This window comes from Frieseomelitta varia, unplaced genomic scaffold, assembly GCF_011392965.1.
Source record: "Frieseomelitta varia isolate USP_RPSP 00005682 unplaced genomic scaffold, Fvar_1.2 scaffold_332, whole genome shotgun sequence".
Taxonomy (NCBI): domain Eukaryota; kingdom Metazoa; phylum Arthropoda; class Insecta; order Hymenoptera; family Apidae; genus Frieseomelitta; species Frieseomelitta varia.
This window is the reverse complement of record NW_025110071.1, coordinates 334631-357998: the sequence shown is the minus strand read 5'-3', so window position 1 is coordinate 357998 and position 23368 is coordinate 334631. Positions and strand designations below refer to the sequence as shown.

At 39.6% G+C, this 23368-nt stretch overlaps 1 protein-coding gene across 2 annotated transcripts in view; it reads left to right on the top strand.

The window, feature by feature from the left end:
- Positions 1-23368, top strand: part of LOC122530219 (polypeptide N-acetylgalactosaminyltransferase 2) — a 112674-nt gene continuing 89306 nt past the window's right edge. Inside the window, exon 1 of one of the 2 annotated variants that reach the window (XM_043656995.1) lies at positions 1-50. The gene's annotated coding sequence lies outside the window, so the exon portion shown is untranslated. Of the gene's footprint in view, positions 51-657; positions 681-23368 lie in introns of those variants that run through there. The other variant, XM_043656996.1, reaches the window with a different exon arrangement.

The following is a 23368-nucleotide window of genomic DNA, read 5'->3' as shown; positions in this document are numbered from 1 at the left end:
ATCCTCGCTCGATCTAATCTCAAGTAGCAACTACTGATCCAGTGTCGCTCGTGAGTACCTAAACTGTATAAATTGCCAGTGGATACAATAAAAATAGATTTTCAACGCGTTGTAAGATAAGAAGCAGGAGCATCGATCCGAAGGCTCCTCCTTCCAAAGCTTTTCTTAACTCTTTCTCAAGATCGAACCGCGTTTAATCGGCCATTACTCCGGTACCGACTGACTAAAGATTCACGGAGATCCCGCGAGAGAAAGAAACGGAGGAATTTCGAGAGGCTGGCGCGGTTTTCTCGATTCGAGGTTAATTAAGCCCGACAACTAAAAGGGGAAGAAAATCCTGCGAGCTCGCTCGAGGGATGAAACGAAAAGTGAAAGATGGTTCCGCCGCGATCCTCGAACGAATAATTAATAACCCTCTCTTCTGGGCTTCGTTCCAGAACGTACGCGGTTTCTCCAGTTTTTTTTTTTCTTTTCTTTTTTCCTCCCCTCTTCCACCCTCGAGTTTCTTCCGCGAGTTGGCGCGAGAGAAACTCTCCCTCGCGAAAGGATTTGCGAGAAAACCGGAGCTGATCGACGCCGCGTTGCAGCCGACGCGTTCCGCCGGTGTCTCTAATTGGCTGAACGGCGGAACTACCGGGACGTACGAGGATTCGGCGGCGGCCAAGAAAGTTTCCGCGAAGGTAAATGTTGCCGTGCGACGAGGCAAATATTGGCACATGATTTACGGATACAAATATTGGCGCTCGTTAGTGTCCGCGGCGGCACGAATTGTCGAATCTGGGATGGCTGGGAACGGATGTCAGGAAACGCCGCGCTTTCCACGTTCTTTTTTTTTTTTTTTTGTTCTCTTCGCTCTCGTCGCTTTGCAACAAAAATTTTCTTAATCCGATTCCATCGAGGCGAAGACAGCGAGTTTTCACGGGATTCGATATTTCGCTTTTTATTAGATATTTCTCTGTGGACAATAGCAGTAGAAATTTACTTAGAAAATGTGTTCACGTTTGATAAGATTGACAGTCCTTTTTGAATGAATTTATTACATTTATTTGTTATTCGTACTTATATTTTATGATATTTCATATTTCGTACAGTGTCCTTCGTAGAATGATTACGTTTGATATGTTGCAATCGAAATCTATGTATTGTCCTGAAATAATTCTGTACAATCTTCCGTACAAAATAAAGGAACCATTAAAGGGTCCAAGAAATTGTAGATTTTGTAATTTCTACATTCGTTCCTGTTCTCGTTCCTCTTATTTTTACACGTTTGAACTTAATTCTTTTTTTCCTTTGTTATCTTACAAAACTCGACAATTCACCGACGCATGAAATTCAATTTGCCAATCCTTTAATAGTGACAAGTATCGAATCGAAAGAAACTTCGCTTCAACGAAATGTCGCGGCAGTTTCGATTTTGAACTTTTTGAGACGGCAGAAAACACGTCTCGAAACTCCTTCCCCCAGCCGAAGATTTCCTTGGCACGGAATTAAGAGGGGCTTACGCGTTTTACCGTTCGGAAACAGACCGCGAAGCGACGAGGCGTGTAAAGCGAAGTCTCGAGCGCGCAGGCTAAATCATACTAAGCCTTGTTTATGCAGCTGCAAATTATGTTATTGCTCGAGGCGGCAAGGCACGAGAGCAGTGCACACAGTTAACGGCACTCCGATATTAATGATTAATTGGTACCCGTGCCAATGTGGCCGTGTTGGCGCGAGACTCGCCTCTCGTAAATTCGCGATATTCAGCCTCGATCGCGATATTAACTTTTACTCGTGCACGTAACCCTCTGCGAGCGATTAATCCAACTGTGTTTCATCTTGCTCGCTCTTCTTTCTCCGCGGTGAAATTAACCTGTGCCCATGATCACGGTTCACGTGAAGCAGAGTGCAGGTTTTCGAGCGAGAAGACTGATTTAAGAGACGCTTGAAACATTCAAAGAAGTCTGTTACTATAAAGTATTAACCCTCTGTGGACCAGCGAGTGTGAAAATTGGCGAATAATTCCTGGAGTTTAAGGTCTCTTTCATTTGTTTCTCAACGTTGCCACAATGTATTTATTTTGGTTTTCTGTTCTGTTGGATAAGATAGACATTTTTATATTGTAATTTTTACAATATAAAAGGTTGAGTGAAAATGATGAAACATTTCGTACATTAAATAAATTCTTTATCGTTTTAAAATACAATTTATTTTTAAATAACAAGTACAACTACATTTAATGACATAACAAGTTGTATTTGTTATATTATCACTCATTTCTGTTTTATATAGTTCCTGAAGATTTCTGGATGCATATGATCCAAATTCTTACATAAGAGATGTTCAGAAACTACATCGACTAATTCCATGAATTAAAAATAACGTTACAAATATTGCTCTTTGAATTTATCTTGAAACATGCAATTTATATCACTTTTTTTTTTTTTGGTAAATTCACTTCTTGACGTCAAGAATTCTCTTGAAGAATCGAGCGTATTACGTGAATGAAACAATTGACAAAAAGTGAGATTAATCGATTTGGCCTGTGACAAAATAATGGAAATACCTTGTTCATTGTTAGCAAGTGTTATCATGTAGATAACACTTGTCCCGGGCGAATGCAATTTACCACGCTACACACTAACGTTATTTCCTTCTTCTTTCTTTCTTCGTTCTCGCTCCGCGGGAGCAATATGTTTCAAGACAAGTTCGAGATTCTCCTCGTTTGGGATTTTAATGGCTGCTCGCTGTTAAGAATTCATTTCGCCGGCGAGACGGTAACGTTTTCTTAAGCAGACGGCGAGGATCGTAACTATAAAGGGAAAAAGGCGGCGGAAACTCGGGACACAGAGGAGATTTTAATTCCGCCTTAGTTTCGCCGGCCGACAAATAATTGCCGCATAAATTCCGCCGCATGCTCTTGATAAAATGAATTTTAATTCGTCTGCGAGAGAGATAGGGCGTAATCGGCGAGATTCAGGGAATCTGAAATTTCGTTTTCCCCTGTTCTGGATGCGCCCTTCCTAAGTTCAGCCAATTTTCTTTCTAAACTGCTCCCTGTCCCCCTTTTGTGTCATTGAAAAGATCCTTTTCAATTAACAGCTGAATCTGTTTCACCATAATTTTCGCAATTTCATTCTGCGTATATCTGTAATTTTCCACATCATTGACGATAGAATTGTCTATCATTAACATTCGTATCTAAACATATTTCGCGCAGTTAATTAGAGTGAAAGCAACACGGTGAAAATACACGTAATCGTGTTTGTTCTCAGTAGCCAATAAACATTGCTGTTTCAGTTGCACGTTGAGGGGGACGAACATCATCATGCTTTAAAAATTTTATTTTTTCGACTTTTTTATTCAGAGTATCTGAGCAGCATAGAATATTATTTACTCCTGTCGAGTAAATTTTTCAAGTTGCAAATTGTTGAGATAATAACACATTACTACGTAGGTTGTTAAAACGTTTCCCTTTTTTTCTCTCTGACTTTCGTTTTTTACGTCGCGTTAAAAGCTTTCTTGGAACGAATTTTCTAAAACAAATTGTTGCAACGTGTTACGTGATGTAGAGTAGTAGACTAAAAAGAAAGAAAGTTTCTCATAAAGTGAGATTGTACTTCAATGAGAACGGCGAGTAATTTTTAACGTGCGTAGTATCGAATGTTATTCGTCTTAAACTCAATATTCATTCCACGAACCGAGGATGTAAATTTCAGGATGCAACTTCGCGCAGAAAAATACGAGAGAATTATCCAGAAGCTGGAATCGCATGATACGATCATTAAACGCACATTACGGCCGATCCGACTTGATTAACGAAACGTATTCTCCCGGGTTCCTCGTATTTCTATCCCCTCGCCACCAAGAAGCAACCACAGCTGTGTCCTAATCAAACGTTTCTATGGGCGATCAAAGGCGTACCCCCGGACTATCGATTCCCTCGAATCCGATTCATTCGGCATTCCCCAGACGACGGTGCTAACCTCATAAGCAACTCCACTGCGCGAACAAACATTCGACGATCGGCGTTTCCTTGGCCCTTCTGTATCGGCCACTCGCGCGCAAACCACCCCCTCCTCCCCCATCGTCTTTCAGAGTAAGCATCTACCAAGGAAACAGGGACAGTCTGCACGGCATAATAGAAGTTGGTGACTTTCGGCAGAGGTCCTTTGTTCCAGACGTAAGGGGATGTCATCCCTTATTGCTACCACTCTATGGTGGACCAGAGAGGAGCGGGGGTGTGGTGTGGTGTCCAACGTCTGTCCGATTGGACGATCCACCCGCCGCGCCGCTGGTATGCGAGGATTTATTCCACGAAACATTCCGCTTCTGGCTGGTTTTCTGCACCCTCGAATGGGGAATAATTCTTTGGTTCTTTGGTTCTTTGGTTCTTTGGTTCTTTCGTCAGCAGTGTGCCTTCGATGTAGAATTTGTACTTTCTCTTTGCTAAATTTTTCATCAATTTATTATTAACTTTCGTACAACCTTTCCACTTTGCTCATTCTTCTTATTCTGTATTTCTCCTTTTCTTCCTTTCGTTTTTTTTTTTTTTTTTTTGTATCTCGTTATTTTAAATTTTTAGTATACTTGTTATACATTTTTTACAAGCTAATGAGAACTATGCGTGAATATACGCCTAAATATATACTATTTATATAGTTAATAAATAAACCTAACCCAGTTGTGGTTAAATTTGGAACGTTAAGGATTTGAGGTTTGTAATTAACGAGTGTCCATCGTTGTAAAAAAAGGAAGAAAATTATTCGTTCGACACTCGAATAAACAAATAGATAAATATTATATATTATATTATATTTAATATTAATAATTATATTATTAATATTATATATTATATTTTAATATTAATAATTATATTATTAATATTATCTATTATATTATATGTACTATATACATACCATTTTGATGTATCAATTAATTACTCGATATATTTAAAAGCTCGTCTACGTTCCCAATTCCAGCAGAATGTTTAATAAAAGACTTGTGCCGTGTTTTTTCGGCACAACAATCCGAACGACGCCACCCGGAATTCGTTAAAAGCCCCGGAAAGAGGGCAGTTTCACCGTGACAAAGAATTAGCAGAAATTACGAGGCTAGGCGACTTAAATTGGAGCGATTTTTCGCCGGGAGGAATTACTTACAGCCCGGTCGGCAAGCGCGCGCGGCGCTCGAACTTCCAGCTCGTCGTGCCGTGAATGCCAGGGAATTCCGGGACGGCGAATTTTCCGCCGATTTTCCGGCGAAAGGGGAAAAGAAAAAAATTTTTTTCAACCGCCGCAACGTCCCGAAAAATAGGGGAAGACACCCCGAAACGCGTAGCCCCCTCCGCGGCTTTTTAGTCGCGGCGGTTCGCGGATATTTGTTAAGCGATCGCACGCGCAACCTCCCTGAAAAAAAAAAGAAAATGAAAAAAAAAACAAGAGTAATCCTCGTTTTTTCCACGTCGTGCAACGTGCTGGGGAAAAATTGCCGCGAACGTGTGCGGGGGCAGAGGAAACAAAAAAAGAAGAGAGAATCTCGAGGTGAAAAGTTTCTGGATCGCGTGCCGTTGGAAAATTAGCACGGAACGAATGGGCGAAACCGTGCTCGCCGCAGTGACGTCTACTCGCGCTCTTGAGTGTGTGATTTATAATATGCATGGTGTTAACGGTGGGGGAGGGTTATGTTCCGAGGTTGATTGACAAATCTGATTTTTGTACGACTGTGCCCCGACTTTTCTGTAATTGAAATTAGCGAGATTCGCGATGGTCGCTTCTCGAGATTCTCAAAGGTTGCTTCACGATAAGTAGATTTAATCGGATTTTAATGCAAACACAGATTTCTGAGAATATAATTGAAAAAGTAGAGCCTAGTTGTAGAAAGATATTTCACATATATTTTTTTTTTTTTTTTATATTGTATACATTTTCTAGAATTTTATATTTTACAATTTCCTATAAATATATAGAAATCCGCGGTCTGATGGTGAGTGTCATTCAATTACTGAAAAAACGTAGTCTAACATACTTAAAAAGAGAAAAGACGCATTAGATCTAAATAACTTTGTGACGTTTCGTGAAAAACTTAACGCTACACTCTTCAAATTTGTATTTTCAATATAAATATTTTTCGAAAGGAGTCTGTAGTACAATTTCGTATGAATTTAATAAAAATTGGTTTGCAAGATATTGGATTTTAAAATTGTATAAAAACCTAGACGTGTGTATTATCTTTCCTCTATAATCTTCGTATAATATTTAGGATAATGATACGTCAATATTTCCAGAAAGGGAAATAGGGTGATCTTATAGTAGATCTTATAGTATAGGATGATCTTAAAATAGAAGATACCTTTTTTTTCTTGGTGTCGATCTTTTTTTTCTCGTGTTTAGAATATTATATCACATATCACGTCTTACTGTAACAGTATATTATTTTTGAACGATCCAATATCTTACAAAACAACTAGAAATTTATCTTGCCAACAAAATCAATGGAAGCACAGGAAGTAAATCTAAACTAGCAACCAGCGGGCGTTCGTTAAGCGATCGCTGCAGGGTCGAACGTTCGTGAGTTATACGTGGCTCTCTGTTACACTTGACTCTTACGAAATCTCGCCATCGAGTTAACCAAGATAAATGGACAAGGCGAAACGGTCACTCAAAACGAAATAACTAGAGCTAATAAATTTTACAGGGATTTTATAGATTTCGAGTATTTTCCTTGCGAAACTTACATAAAATTCCTGCGACATTTTTCATTTTTCAGATTTAGTATTCGTTTATTGTAGATAATGAAAATTTTAAAGTTGCACGTGCATTCACACAATGTGATTATTATTTTGTTATTATGTGTCACAATTTGTAATAATTGTTACTAATACGCGCAAGATGAATCATTCGTTTCTCCTTGAAATTCATTGCAAGGATATTTCAAGTAAAATTTATGCGACATACATTTTATTTCACACAATTGAAATATATAAAGATGTATAAATCAGTAGTTTTCGACATATTTCTCTGAATTGAATTATAGAGCCAAGAAATGCACGCTACATTAAAAAAAAAAACTCGAGACGACATTCCTACAAAATATTCCGACAAAAAAAGCGAAATTACTATTAGTGATGCAACTTTTCTTTAAAACAGTTTACAAACAATTTACAGTTATAGATTCATAGTTCATTATATTGAGATATTGTTTCATTTTTCCAATTTTCAAACAGTTTGTTTCAAGACTTGTCAGCGAAAGAGCACTAAATTCCAATTCACCAAACCTTGATAATATAGTAATAATGGGCTGGTAATTCAGAACGTTGAACTATAGGAGAATGTTGATAGATAGCGCGGTTGATAGTGGATTTTATCCAGAGGAAATTCCAATTCGATCCGCATTGGAATCGAAAGGAGTTTAATATTCAGCCGGCATTAATCACGCGGAGACCTTATAAATGTCTAATGCGATGCAGCCTCTGTGGAACTTCATCCAGCGCCTTTTTTCTATTAATTCCGCCAGGCTGGAAAGAACGTAGAAGCTATAATTGGATTTTTCAATCCCGCGGGGCATGAATTCCCTCCGTAAATTTGCATTTTGAAGTTGCCTGTGGGAGCGGAACTTCAATAGCCTCCGTGTCGTCGTAAGGACGGCCAAGCGGTGAGCAAAAGAGAAATCGGAACACCGCTGTCCGTGCTTCCTTCGCGTTAACATTCCGCGTACCTCACTCCCGAAGGAAAAATATCATTTTCCGTTTGTTGTCAAAACAGTCTGCGAGAACGCACAGGTGCCGAAAAGCTAGCAAATTAACGTGCAACAATGATACCTTTTCCCCGTTTTTTATCATTATGTTATTCATATATTATTTGCTGTTTATAGGAAATTTGGAGGCACGAATAATTAAACATATATAAATAATTCCAAAAAAGCCTAGTACCCATTAAATTAGAATATTATATAAATAATTCCAAAAAAGCCTAGTACCCATTAAATTAGAATATGCAATATTATATAAATAATTCCAAAACAATTATATAATATTATACAAATAATTCCAAAACAATTATATAATATTATACAAATAATTCTAAAACAATTATATAATATTTCACAAATAATTCCAAAACAATTATATAATATTATACAAATAATTCCAAAACAATTATATAATATTATACAAATAATTCTAAAAAAAGCCTAGTGCTAAAATTAGAATATTCAATTATGAAATAATTGTCTGCCATATTTTTTTTGAATTATATTCATAAAAATAGGAATTTACGTAAGTTGTTACTACTGTTATATACATATATATCATATACATCTTTTCTAAAAATATCGTGTGAATTATAAACGAATAATATAGGACAAAATATAATTAAAGAAACATGTTTTTCGCGAAATACACTATGAATTAACAATATTCAACAAGGGTCAGTATCACTCCAATTCTACAATTACTTACATAATTTTATTATTATTATTGTAACATTTAATGTATATTACAATGACGTGAAATGATAAATTTGATATCACAGATAAAAGGCAGTAACTGTTCTCTGTACATCGCCCCGTTTTACGAAATAATTTATCCCAAACGTCGCACGTTTCCGTTTCTTTCGTTTCGCTGGCCCGCGTAAAGCACAAGTGCGCAAGAAACTGTAAATTAACACGTGACGGTAGAATAAAAAGCACGAGGTAACCAAGTAGCATTCGTGTGTAACGCGAGGCAGCAGCAGCCTCGTAGGTGTAACGTTCATAAAGCGAAAGCAGGTCCAGCGACTGTGGAATTTACTGTCGCGACTTCCTCTTGAGGGAACCAGCGAGGCCAGCTTATATTTACTGGCGGAAGAGGTAGAACTTCAATTATTTCCCTGGCCGCAATAGTCGTGCGTCTTGCGGAAATTCCACGGGTAGGAGCCCGAGTGAAAAGAATTTTGCCGGTTTGCGAAGGTGCCGCGATGGTCGCCGGAAGAGGAATTACGGCTCGCCTCCTTTCATCCTCTGATCGTTTCGTCGTTCTGATCATTCTTTCTTGTTTTTTTTTTTTTTCTCTTCTGTGAACTCTTTCTTTCTCGTAAAACGTGTGATCACTCGTTTTTTCTTACGTGAAACTTACTTCCTCTTACCTCTTTGTTTCTGCTTCTTTCATTGCCTCTCATTTGTAATCGAGACTTTCTAACAGTGTGTTGTATGATTCGCACATCTGCAGCTCGAAAGTACGTGAATTTTTACACAGAAGAAGTTCAATTTGATACAAATCAACGTTTGTCAGATATGTATAAAGTTGAAAAATTGCCAAAATATTCGAACATTTGTAGAAACTTTTATACAGATATATATATTTTATTTTCTGTAAAATATTAAAAGTTTCACTGACACCATACTTTTCAGAACAAATCTACAGAAAGACGCAAGTATACACTTTGCAAATGTATCAAAGAAATTCAATATTAAACTTCGATTTGATATCATACGAGAATCGAAGAGTCACTGGATTGGAAATTATGAAAACTTTAATCATTTCCGACATAATCTCTTCCATCTTCCTCCAGCATCCCCATCTACATCCAACACTATCAATCCATTAAGGACAAGTAGCAACATTATAACATCAGAATATTACAGATGTTTCAATCTCTCGATATAATGAAATCTAGGCGGAGACCAAACGACTAAAACTTTGGAACTGGGTATCAAAGACATAGAATTACAATAATACAAATTTATCGAAAAGAACTGGAAATAAAATTTTCGCCGTGACGCAACGTTGGTTCCCGTTAATTAACCATCGCTTCTTCGTTTGACCTCGGTTTGAACCCCTGCCGTTTCTTTCGAACGCTGTCTATGAAATATCGCTTCCGGGTATAGTGGCGCGAGTATGGGTCGAGAAGAACGGCGCAACGAGGTGGGAAACAGTGGGATCTCGCGAAACGCGTCACGAAGAATGCCTTTTCTAATTTCCTCGGGGAAGATAAATTCGGTGTCGCGGAACGAAAACTCTCCATCCCTCTCTCCCGCGTGTGTGCACGTACAGCGCAGTCTGTGTCGTGCATTTCCGTGTCTGCGTGTCTGGGGAAGAAGTCGAAGAAACGAGGACCCGATTCGATTCATGGGCCACACGTCCCGGCATTTTCTTAATACACAGCCAACGCGTGACGTATTGCGACGCGGCCGAGGGAATAATTGAAACTGCACGCCTGTAAATATACGCCTCCGTGAGAGACCGTGCTACCAAGCTGCCTTCTGGAAAATTTCCCGACTCTCTCTCTCTCGCAATCTCTCTCTTTCTTCTCCTTTCGTCTTTTAAGCCAGCCTCTCAGATTCTTTCTTCGATTTCAATTCGCGCGCGCTTCGTGCAATGAAAGATCGACGATCCAGCAGTCTAACGGCTGTTTTGTGCAGTCGTTGAAATTTATTGTCCGTGATTGTGAAAGGAAACAACGAAATCATAAATAAGACACACACATACACACTCACACGCGAGTATATTAAGACTACGATCAATTTACAATTCTTGTTAGAAATTTTATAGGTGTAAATCAATATATTTTTATAGATTTAAATATAGTTTATATCTTACGTTATTAAGACTATGGTCAATTTACAATTCTTGTTAGAAATTTTGTAGATATAAATCAGTGTATTTTTATAGATTTAAATATAGTTTATGTATTACATTATTAAGACTATGGTGAATTTACAATTCTTGATAGAAATTTTCTAGATATAGATCAGTGTATTTTTATAGATTTAAATATAGTTTATTACAAAATTCCTCGGTTTCTTTTGCTTTGGCATCTTCTAATGTTAAAAGTCGATCTTCTAAATCGAGAAAGTGAGGTTAATTAAAATACATGTGCATTTGTGAAATGTATATTAAAAAAATGAAAGATCTCTGACATTTCGTTTCCCATTCTTTTCGATCAATTTCTATCATAAAGTTCCATTTTTTCCAGTGTTGCAATTACGAAGAGAAATTCTAAGTTCCAAATTGATCGAGTATAGTTCAATATTTATCTAATTGGGAGGAACGCGATACTTATTGTTTCGCTCATTGGGAAGAAACGAGACTTTTCTGCGTACACAACGGCTCAGTAGGTCAGCGCTCGAGTTCAGACCACGAGTTCTCCGGTAGATGTGTCTTACCAGCGACAGGAACTATACCACTGCCACCGCGAATACGACCCGAACGGTCGGCAAGAGGACACAGCCTTTCCCCCATTTTCCCTCGCACCATCTCTCAGTGAGCACTGGTTTAAACTACCTCTAAAGTTCTAGTCCAAAGATATCCCCTTTCTCGCTGTGGTTGCTAAATTACTTTACATACAATGCTGCTCGAAACTGTGCTGCGGTGTTTACCATTTTTTATGGAATCTGTCTTGTGAAGAATAATCATGTGTTGCATCGAACAATTTGATAATAACGAGTACTACGATTCTATGCCGAAGATCGAAGCTTGTATTAAATTGTATCTTATAATTTCTAAATTTGTTTCTCGAGCTTGATCAACATAATTGCAATAATCGTCTTACATGAAACATTTCGCAATTATTATTTAATACAATTAATTGTTTCATTCTTTGCAACACACGTTCATTTCATTTCATCGTTTCAATATTTTACGTTTCTAAAACAAGCGTAGTTCAAGATGTAAAGAGTTTCTGCAAATTGTCTCTTGACGATTGCTTTGATATTTATATCCGATTTAAAGGAAGATTTTGTAATAAAATTTGATATATATATATACATAGAAATTTCAATGTATTGTTATTAATATTTTGAAAAAGGAAAAGTAAAGCTATACCACGAAACAGAGGGGAAATTTATTCGTAAACGAGTTGGCGCGAATTTCCTGATCTCTCCTTGCCACTCGAGGCATTCAGTTCGAAACTAAAGTCCTCGGTAGCAGCGATCTTAACACAATGATCGATCGGATGCTTTAATTACACCGAAAAACGCGAGTTTCAATCGAGCATCGAGCGGTCCATTAAACAGGAGAATCAAGACGGTCTAGATCAAGTTCGCCAAACTGGTCCCATTTTCTTAAACAGCCATCCCTATTCTAATTCCCTGCCATTGTTCCCCTCTCGTCAATCAATTCGAAACTTCCTTCGTCGATCTCTCTCCAATCAGGAAATCCTTCCTCCTGCACGTTCGACGAGAACACGCATTGCAACATTAACCGTTGTTCTTTACAAGTGTCGAAATGTCCAAATATATTGTCGAAAATGTCCAAATATGTATATAATTAAATATATAAAATTTAATATTTGATATATTTAAATAATGTAAAAGAAACATGGATCATCAATTCTTTGATACACATTTTAATCATCATGCGAAACAGACAATCTGCTTGTTTATGTAAAAGTTTGAGATTACAAAGTCCAAACGTGATGTCAAGAAATTATTAACAATGGTCGGCTGAAGATTCTAATTATGATAATTATAATATTGTAAATTTGCAATCAGTTCGAGATGCATCGAATGCGACGAAATTTAATTGATGTTATTTTCAAGAAAACTGTCGATGTTGAAAATTCTACGAAGAATCTCAGCGACACGCTAACATCAATGTAGGTGAATCAATAATAACAGGTGAATATTCTTTGAATTTACAAATTTAGAAGCTAAAGCTCCAAACGAGCTGCGCCAATAAATTCTGCGATAATTCCAGAAACTAATTTTGCAAACAAAGTTCGAAAGAAGCACCGAGACACCCGCGAGGCAAGAAGACGAAAGACAAATAGATTGGAATATCCAGGCGTGTTCAAACTGTTCCCGTTCGAATCCCGACAGTCGTGACGGGATTCGCTTCCTAAAACTCAAATTTCACGTGTAATAGGAGGAATCAGAACATCCAGCGAGATCCCGCGTACGAATAAACTTCGAACGTGAATTTCTCGAGCTAATAGGCGACACACCGCCGGAGAAGACAAGAGCGGATGGAGTAACGTCGCCGTGGTAAAACCGGAAACCGTCGTCTCCTCGTTGCTTCTGGATCCAGCACCAGGACGAATATCGTCGGCACGTCAGCCGACTGACGTCTTATTTGCTTCACGATGGGGAAATTCATCTTCGACCAACCGTCGGCTGGCAATCCGTGCTTGGAAACAGGTTTTGGAAGTACGCCACGGGCCTGTCGTCACCGCCCCTTATTCCGCCGGCCTAATGTTGTCCGTGATTAATGGTTGGCCAACTGTTGACACGAGCCGCTACCGCTATTTTTGTATTGTTAACGCTCAACCGGTGACGAAGTTTATGGCGTGGATGCGGAACATCTGTCGCGCGTGTTTTCCCGACTTGAAGGCTTTTTAATTTACGGTTAACGCGTGCTCCCGTCGTCCCCGATTTGCAAACGAGACGTTCTCGACCGCGAGCGGCAAATGATCGATCATCCTATCGTTTTTTTAACTCTTTGCTTTGATTTTTGACTTTTTTTTTTTTTTTTTGTCGCGTAAACATTAAATCGGTGCAATTGTAACTAATCTTTAGTATTGGAATTTCATATTCGAGTTTGAATTGTACAAAACTGCAATTGGGCTCGTGGTAATTTGTACTAGAACTCGATATTTATAAAGAAAGACGTTGAATTAGATTTTCTTTCAGAATCTGTATCGAAGATTCAAGTTTTAGAAAATATTCACTGTGTCTAATCGTGATGAAGCAATTCTCATTCTGACAATAAACACTGGTCGTGTTGCCCGTGACAAGCTTTAAATCAATGTTGGATGGTGTGTTTGGACGAATAACTGCTTACTCGTCCTCGCTTTAATTAAATTCGTGCTCATTTATTACTTGTTTATGAGCATGGATCGTAGTAAATGTTATTCAATCTTTTCGTTTCGAAATTTTCAAACATTCTCAGAGAAATTAACATTACAATCATCGTATTATTCTATTAAAATAAATTATTCTTTATAAATATTTGATCACTTGGCAAAATGCTTTTAGTCGTAGTAATTGATGTTAACTATTATTTTTACCATTGATTACAATACTTATGCAAGTGTGGAGAACGTGATTTACTTCAAACACTTTCAAACACGTTATATTATCATAATACGAAACTAAATCTCTCGTATCATGTTGTACGAAGTATAATTTAAACTTTTACGTGTACTTATATAAAAGGTAACAAACTTGTCATTTCTGGTTCAAACAAACGATGAAGAAAGCACAATCATGCCTGTGAAAATCCTCGATCAATCTTGCCCTTGCAACATCAACGAACCAACAAAATATAAAAGTTCCACGTCGTGTCCAGCGGCGACCGAATGATTCAAACTCTGAAAGACACGGAAGAGAGTAAAAGAGAGAGAGAGAGAGAGACTCGGTATTTTATTTACTAAGCACTCAAAGCGTTCCGCCACTTCGTCCCTCCGCTTTTAATCGAAACACCTGGAAACACCTCGACATCCACGTGGATCGTCTGTGTCTATGTTTATTAGCAAAGAGAAAATCGACACAGGTCGCTGGTGCCCCGGCTCTCGGTTGCTCGCCGCTTTGAAAAATCGCTGATGCAGTCGCATCGCGGCGCAAGTGGCCATGGAAACAGAGAGGAGATTGGAAAGGAAAGGAGAAAAATCAAACAAACGATATAAATTCCATTGGGGGCAGGGAGAGACGGTGGGTGAGTGGGCGGTGGGTTAGGTTCGAGTGGCTTTGGGACGGGTTGTCGCTGATCGAACGAACCCTCTCTGCAGAAGCAACTCCGTCAGAGCCTCTACAACAGGCAACGTCACCGACCGACCTCCGTCGCTTGTTGAATATTTGATAACGTCCTGCACACCGGAAGTGCACTCCATATCGGCGCATACGGGCAGATACGTATCGGGTGGTGCTGTCTCCATCGACCTACAGTGATACGCGTATGCGCCGTGATGCGCATTCAGATGCGGCGTATACGTGTCTCTCCTGGGAAAGAGAGAGAGAGCCCCGACTCTGCCAGGCACAAGACATTTCGACTGAAATCACGCGCCATCGGAATACTAATTAATCCACCCCTGCGGCTACGTTGCCGCGCGTGTCTCTGTACGTTTGCGTTGCGTCTTTCGTTCGTTTCGTTCCGCTCGAACCGTAAGAGAGACCGCGGAGAGATCGATATGACGCGGGATTCGAGTGATATGAAGGTACAAAGGCTTCTCGGATATCGTCGTGGGATTTGAGACTGCGAAGAGGATTTGAATTTGGCGCTGAATCTTGATACTTTCCGTCTCAGCGTTAGATGACACTTCTTTGAGTGTTATACTCTATTCGGACTTGCGATTCATCGAACACTTTCTTTAAGACTACTTCATTTGAGACGCTCTCATTTGAAAGAGCTTGGCTCTCATTCGTAGACGAATTTTACTTAAATCTCCATTAATTAGCATTAAACTATAGATCATTCTCAAATAATTGAAACGAGGATTGAGATTGAGTTCAACATCGTCTCGAGTACGTGTGAAAGTTGTCTCGTTCGGGTGAATGTACGCAGATGATATTATTCCTTTAACGCGTGTACGATCTGAAAAACTCGGGTTTTCCAGCCGGGAAGACCGAGCGCCGGAGAATACATAAGAGCACTGGAAAACGTAGCATCTGCTTAGAGGCGCACATTGCCTCTGGAAGCTTAAGAGAAATTGAATTTTAAAAATTCACCCGGAGACTCAGACGTATCCTTTCACGCCAGGCGAATCAAGAGATTGCCACGTTAAAAAAAAAAAAAAAAAAAAAAAGAAAAAAAAATAGAATTGAATTCGACTTAGTTCCCTTTACTTTGCTTTCCATATTGGTGTATCTGATAAGAAAGGTATACTATTCGATCATGCACTCTGGAAGCTACACTGGGCCCAATGCACCATCTAACTACGAATTTCCGCTAAAAGCAACGGAGAAACTGTTTGCTGAAATTCTCGCGAACGAAATTGGAACACTCACGCGTCTCGTAACTTCCACGGAATGGCCAGAGCTGAGAAATAAAGATACCGAATCCAGGATTCTCCAATTTTGTCCCATCGGCCATCACACGCTGTTCTCATAACTGATTCGATTGTTTCAAAAACGAACATTCCAGGAATTAATTCTAGCAGAATGCCGTGTGTTCATTTAGGGTTTCGTGTTTTAACGCATTAAGAAGTTGTTGGGTTCTTTCAAAATTGTTTATTTATTTGCTATAATAGTTTGAAATGAGAATTATTTTCGAAAATGGTCTCGGAGAAACGTAAACGCAATAACGATAGAACAGAATAGATATTTTTGTATTGTATTTAAAATTGTTCACGAACGTGAACTAAAGAAATGGAACCTAACAAAAATAAACTTCTACAGATACAATTTCCCATAAATGCATAAGAATCTGCGTAATAAGAAATAAAGTTTACCGATGAATAATAAAATCAGCCTATCAACGAATAAAATTGTTTCTAGAGCAAATATCAATCAGAAATTTTTAGTGAATACTAGACTACCATATATTCTTTTTAAACAATCAATATTTCCAATTATTACATTTCAGTCATTCACCGGAACGCATGAAAATCGCGAGACGAAGTAGCAATTGACACAAGGACAACCGCGATCGTCGAAGCGAAGTTAAGACGGGGAGAGACAGGGGAAGGTGGAAATCACTTTGGGACACGATTCGAGTCCGATTCTCTCGACATTCTTTGCTATAACTGAATATTCATCTATCCGCCCCGATTAGTACGTCCTCGGCCGCGTCAGTAGCGACCTGTTATTAAGGCAACGAGAATGGTGGTGCAAAGAGGGTGAGAGAGAGAGAGAAAGATTGAACGAAGACCCGGTTACTGGAATTCATTATACCGCGTTCGTATAGAGCGTTAGGTTCTTCAGCGTTGCGTCTCGCCTCAAAGAAGCGAGGAAGAGTGTACCGAGCCACTTGTTATAGCGACGCGGAATAAAGTGCCTCGACATAACAATCTCATCTGGGTAATTTATCGCGCGCTCGCCGCGAGCAAAGATAAAAGACGGAACTCGGTTATCTGCTGCGCGAGCTGTCCCATTTTTACCCTTTTTTCTCTCTCTCTCTCTCTCTTTTCTTTCTCATTTCTTCCTCCCTTTCGTTCCTCTCATCCATCTCGCCTCTTCTCGCAAGAACATAAGCACGAATGTATGAATCTCTGTCTAGTTGGCGTGAGTATAGCAGGCAGAGGGAGCGTGACAGGGGTAGTTACTCATCGGTGATTTTCAAACGGGTGAGATCAGACGAGGTGGGTTGTTAACGTGCAAATTCGCGATAGCAGAATGTTCACTCGCGCCACGCGTGTTCACAGCTTGATTAGTTGGAACGAAAGTTTTCAAAAGACGGACTGTAAATTGTCTGATGACGCGATCCTACGAACCGTGATTCTTAAGCCTCTAAATGATGTTTCGCAGTTTCTGGAATTCGAAATTCTAGCTGTGCCATTTTTTTTTTCTTTCTCCAGCGACGGAAACACGAAAGTGTGATTGCGGACCATAACGAGTGACCGAACCGCGTACAATAATTTGTCGCTTTCTTTTTGAACTCGATGGTATGATATCACTGGATAGGAATTATTGAGGGTTGTTAAATAGATGGTTGACTCGCGAGAGGTCCGGACCTTGAACTATAGCCAATTGGCTCTAAAGTTTCCGAACGGAACTACGAGCTTGGATGGCTATAAATTCTCCGACTGCTGCGGCTCTAGGATCCTCGACTAACCCCGCAGGACAATAATGTTTCACAGTTCCAAAATCTCGAAGTGCGGCACTTCTACTTTGAGTTGAGAACAGAGATACAGCGACGATACAAACGATTGTTCGCAACAATACGATACTTTTGGCAAACAGGATTGCGCCTGGCAAGAGCCACGAACGGTGTCAGGAACATGAAATCAATGTTTCAAAGCGCGTAGTATAACGCCAAACATCTTTTATCACGAAATTATCCCGGCGACCAAATCAGATTACCAGTCCTCCCCTTTTTTCTTCTTCTTCTTCTTCTTTCACTCACGGAGAATCGTTTAGCGCGTCAACGTCAATTCCTCGTGGATCGATTGGACGTCGAAGGCGACGATAAGCCAGGAAGCGGAAACCGTGGATCGAACTCACTTCCGGGAAGATTCTTTGCTCTTTCCCTCGGTAACTGATATAAACGACAGCAGCGGGATTCGGTCCGACAACTATAATTCTCGAACGAAAGCTCGAGTCGCGTTCGCGCTCGTCTTGCACTCCGGGCCATCCTCGGATTCTCCGATGCATCCATTCATTTCGAACCGCCGCTCCAACTGCGGACAGACGATGGAAAGGCGGAACGAACGGACTTTTCCATCCGTCTCCCCTCGGCTCTCTGGCAAACAGCGTCTTGTATATCGATGAATCCGCAAAGTGCCGTCGAATGCATTTCGTTTGCATTCATTTCCCGGCCCACTTTGAATAAATAACTCTTCCGGTATCTCGGTTACGGGAGGGTTGTTCGAGCCGAACTGTTGAATGTCACCGAGAAGAGAGAGAGAGAGAGAGAGAGAGAGAGAGGGGGAAATCTATCTTCGCCTCTTCTCTTCGCTTGAAGTCGCTCAAGTATTTTTTACGCTTAGAAATTGGAGATAGTGATGTCGGAAGAAGGTAATAGTTGAAAGGAGTGAAGAGAGACACACTCCGTTAAAGCCGGCTTTTTTTTTAGAGAATCGTCGTTGTTAAGATTGATTTCTGTCGACAGGAACAAGTTTTTCACGCTTCGAACGGACCTGCGTGTGGTTTCTTAAGTTTAGTTAAATAGAACGAAAAGTTCTCGTTGATTTGTTCCGATGAAGCTGGTAGGATAATGGCCTCGATTTGAGAATTTCGATTTCTATATTTTATTACAGGCAACAAGTTGAATTGATCGTGAAAAAAAAAAATGAACCTAGGTCGAGAATATGAGAGAGTGAGACTTTGTTCGAGGTTACAAGTAGCAAACAAAATATATGTTACCCAATTGCTATTAAAACTTACTATTATAATTTCTAATACTCCACTTGATCTATACGACTGTTCAAAAGTTTACTCCATCAGTTTTAAAATCATGTTTCTTAGATTTATATGTTTTGCACAAAATCACGATCGTTGGCAGAGATGCTATTTATTTTCCATAATGCTCGTGTTATAAATTATATAAACGACGTACGCGGCATTCTCAAGTATGATATTGACAATTGTTTTAAAATTTTGGACGCTGCTCTACAAAAATCTCCAAAGCAACGAAACGAGAAAATTAATTATTTTCAAGGTTCGAGTCAACTGATATAACTCGAAAAAAAAAACCCTGAAAACGAAGCTGCGAGATGTTCGTTTTTAGTCGAACGACGTCGAGAGTCCGATGGAGGGATAGGCAGAGACCGGGCAACTTGAAACGGAAGACGGTTGGGAGAACGATATAGGAGGGGGCCGAAACTCGCTGGTTGGAACTCGCGCATCTGCGTCAGAAACTCGCGAAAAACTAGTTGCGAGAAGTGAACTGCCATCAGCTCGGTGGAACGGTTTGCCGGGCCGCCGCCTTCGACTTCCGAATTCTTTTCACCGGTGGATGTGCAGCCGTTTATCGATGCCTCGATAAAGTATCGGCCAACTTTCGCGTCCTCTCGGCAACTTCGCGAGCCCGCGGAGTCTCGTCCATCCTCTTCCGCCCCGAATAACTGGGTGACTCGCGATTGCGAAGCGTCAAGAGTCGCATCGCGCAACTACTCGAGCGTGAATATTTTTCCGAGAGAGATTCGCGAAGTTTGCGCTTCGTTAAGAGAAATTATCGCGGTAACAGGTCGAGAAAACAGCGATGGGGAAGTTTGCAGTTTCGAATTCGTGCTCGCCCGTCGAGATCTGAGAATCATATTAATTATCGAAGCGTAGACACTTCGATGTGGAAACCTGCACTTTCGCGGGCACAGTTATAAAGTATTTGTACTTTCTATTATTTCTCGGGGGAATCTATTGCACGTATCAGAGCGTAATTGATTAGTACGCAAAAGTATCTTGTAGGGTTCACTAGTTATTAAACTGCAAATTTTTATGGACCATGAAATGAAAAGTTTACACTATTACTATTATTTAATAATTGTATATTTATTATTTAATAGTAACTATTATTACTATTATTTAACAACTATTACTGTTAATTAATAACTATTACTATTATGAAATGAAAGTTTACACACTATTACTATTATTTAATAGTAACTATTATTACTATTATTTAATAACTATTACTGTTATTTAGTAGTTTATAGTTATTATTTTATAGTAATATTTCAATTAGTTTATAATTACTATTTAGTAGTTTGTAATTGCTTAGATTTAATTAATCATAAATGCTATAAAATGCTATAAAATTCAACAGTCAAACGAAATTTTATTGTTTTATAGTTTCTAGATTCTACACATAGTTCATATATTCTTTTAGACTTCTGCAAAGTAGAAAAATTCTTTGAAGCTAAATCTTCCGAAAAACACTTCGTGACAAAGGAAAACGGTGGAAAATTCCAGTTCTCATTGGTTCCAATTGACACACAACAACCTGTCATCGGAAATGACCTGACCAAGAAAAATTCACAAACCGACACTGACAATTATCCTATTGGAAATTTATTTGCACACAGCGTTTTATCAAAAACGTTCCGCCCGAGCGCCCCCGTTTGAAAAGAAACGCGCGGAGATTGGAGCAGGTTCGAGGATAAAAGGGACGGGTATTTTCGCCCAATTGCTCTCGAACCGGAAGAGAGTGCCTCGTAGTCGACTGGCCCGGTGCAGCCAGCGGCGGCTGGGTTCCACTTAAAGTTACCCGAAGTGTCACATAGTCGGGGGCCCGGGCTATCTCTGTCGGCGTTAATTAGAAAATAATTAAGCGGCGCAATTTCCTGCATCCTTAATTAGTGGAATGCGTAATTACGGAGAAGAGGTGGGCACGAGGCGGGGGCAAGAATGGCCGTGGATGGACGAGGCTTCGCTTGCTCGCGCAACTTTCGGCCTTGGCTTATCAGCAACCACCGTCGTCGAGACGGCAACTCGCCCTTGGAAACGCGTCGACTTTCGACGCTGGTTCGAGGCAGGAACACGCCGCGCACGCTGCGACGGTGAAACCAGGAGATTCGTAACTTTCGATCTGATTCCAAGTCGCAACTGGCAAACATTCCTAACACGGATTTGCAAACAGCAAGCCCGGGTTTACTAGTTTCTTCTGGAGTTTCCAGAAATTCCCTTGGACGTGGATTTGTTGCTGATCATTTCGGAAACAGTTACCGTGGAAAACACGATTGATTTAAAACGCTCTTTTAAAACTCAGCGATGAAGCTTCGTCCGAATTCGATTAAAATAGAAGTTTGCATTATTGAGCAATAGTCAATATTAAATAAATACTCGTGCGTGGTTACAGTAATTATATTAAAATGGCAATGAGTTGTTCAATAATCACAATAAAAATAAACTTGCGGCGATATCATTGTCTAGAACCCAACAGAAGGGTTATCAACATTTCGAAAGTGAGATGAAGAAATGAGAAACTGTTGGAGAAAAAGAATAGTCGCGCCCTAACGCGGAATAGTACAGCACCTCCACGAAAAGATCAACCCCTCGTGAGTCATTCTACGAGCAACGGTATTCCAACAACAATCAGAAATATACGGGGAATTCGTGAAACGTGCATAGCTAGTGCCAGATAGAAAAGGAGACCCGCTAACAAAGCACGGAATTCCAACACAGGAATAGCAACAGAAATAGCGTCGTTTCCCATCGACAGTTGCCGGAATCGAACCGATGAATGTTACGGGGACAATGGGCCCGGAGATTCTCGTCCCCTTGGGCTTTTCTCCGATGTACACGCATCGAGCCGTCGACGCGAGAGACAGAGCCGGAGCACCTCTTGCATAGGTGTCACGTCGGCAGTGACAGTGGCAACGTGCACGTACGCGAACAATAGTGAAAACGGAGGAGGCGAAGGAGGAAGGGGGTGGATGAAGGCTCGCGACAAGACTCGTACAGTCGATCAGTCGAACGATATGCAATCGGCCACACCTGAGGCCAACGTCGAGCAATTGCCACCCCGCAGCTTGCGCTGTGCAACACGATTCGGCTCCTTGGAGCGTGATAAATGCACGGATTCAAGAGGGGGTTGGGAGAGGAGACGCGTGGTCCGTTTAGCAAGGCGGCAGATGCATAGGCGTGCGCGCGTGCCCGCGTTGTACACGAGAAGCAAACGCGGTGGCAAGCTTCCGGGAATAGACACATATGGCTGGATGCAGATACCGGTGTCTGGCGACGATTAAACGTTTCGAGCAATTAGAAGGTGAGAGTAGCAGCCGCCGACCTCGCATTCTCGTTCGTTCCCGTTGAATAATTTACCAAAGCTATCCGACGGTATAGACGTTCCCTCGGATGTAATTATTGTTCGTGGAAATGGGAAGAATGTGAAAGTTGGTTGGCGAACATGGAGATTTGTTTCGGGGAGTTTGTTTCGAACAACTGTGGTCTTTTGTTGAAATTATGTAGGATTTTGTGGGGATGTATGATTGCTCGTGAAAGTACTCCAACATTTATGGAAACTTCTTTATGAACATATATTTTATTTTATCGTGTTGTGTAAAACATTTCAAAATTTCATCAACAAGATTCGACTATTGGGATTATAATGGTCAAGTTTGAGACCATTTAAAAAAAAAGAAATATATATATATATATAGAAATTATGAGATGTTTAATATAAGTATTTCGCAGCTTATCATGTGCTGCAGATAATTATTTATTTTATATATTGGCTGATTAATCAACGTATCAAATTACGTTCAAACTTCGTATCGATATAATGATAATACGTATCTTTCATTCCAGGAACGAAGTTTCAAAATATTTCATATGACGTAAAATTAAAATTGAAATTCAAAGGTGCAAAAATAGGACGCAATATATTATACTATACATGAATATGTAGTATATGAGATATTTAAAATAAAGTATTTGTTACAGTTTCTTTTCTACATTTCATCATGACATCAATCAAACATATAAAAATTACAAGATATTTAATACAAAGAAGAGTCACGAATATATATATTTAAACACTCAGTTATTCATTATACGTATCAATAAATTTTAATATCCATTTGGAATAAATATCTTATTGCTTCTATAAATTCCCAGATTGGTTTTAAATTTTACCAATATGATCGTGACAGTCATATTTTATTACTGTGCTAATGAAATTCCAATATGTATGGCACATACGATAGGACACATCAAACGTTTTCTGTCGTAAGAATTCAGATACAAAGTATATGTATGTCACATAAAAATGCATAAGATATCCAAAATATTCGTTAATGTTAACGAAATTAACAGAATTTCCAAATTCTTACTTGCAATCTGTCTCTTTGATTAATTGACAATAATAGAAAACATTCGTAGT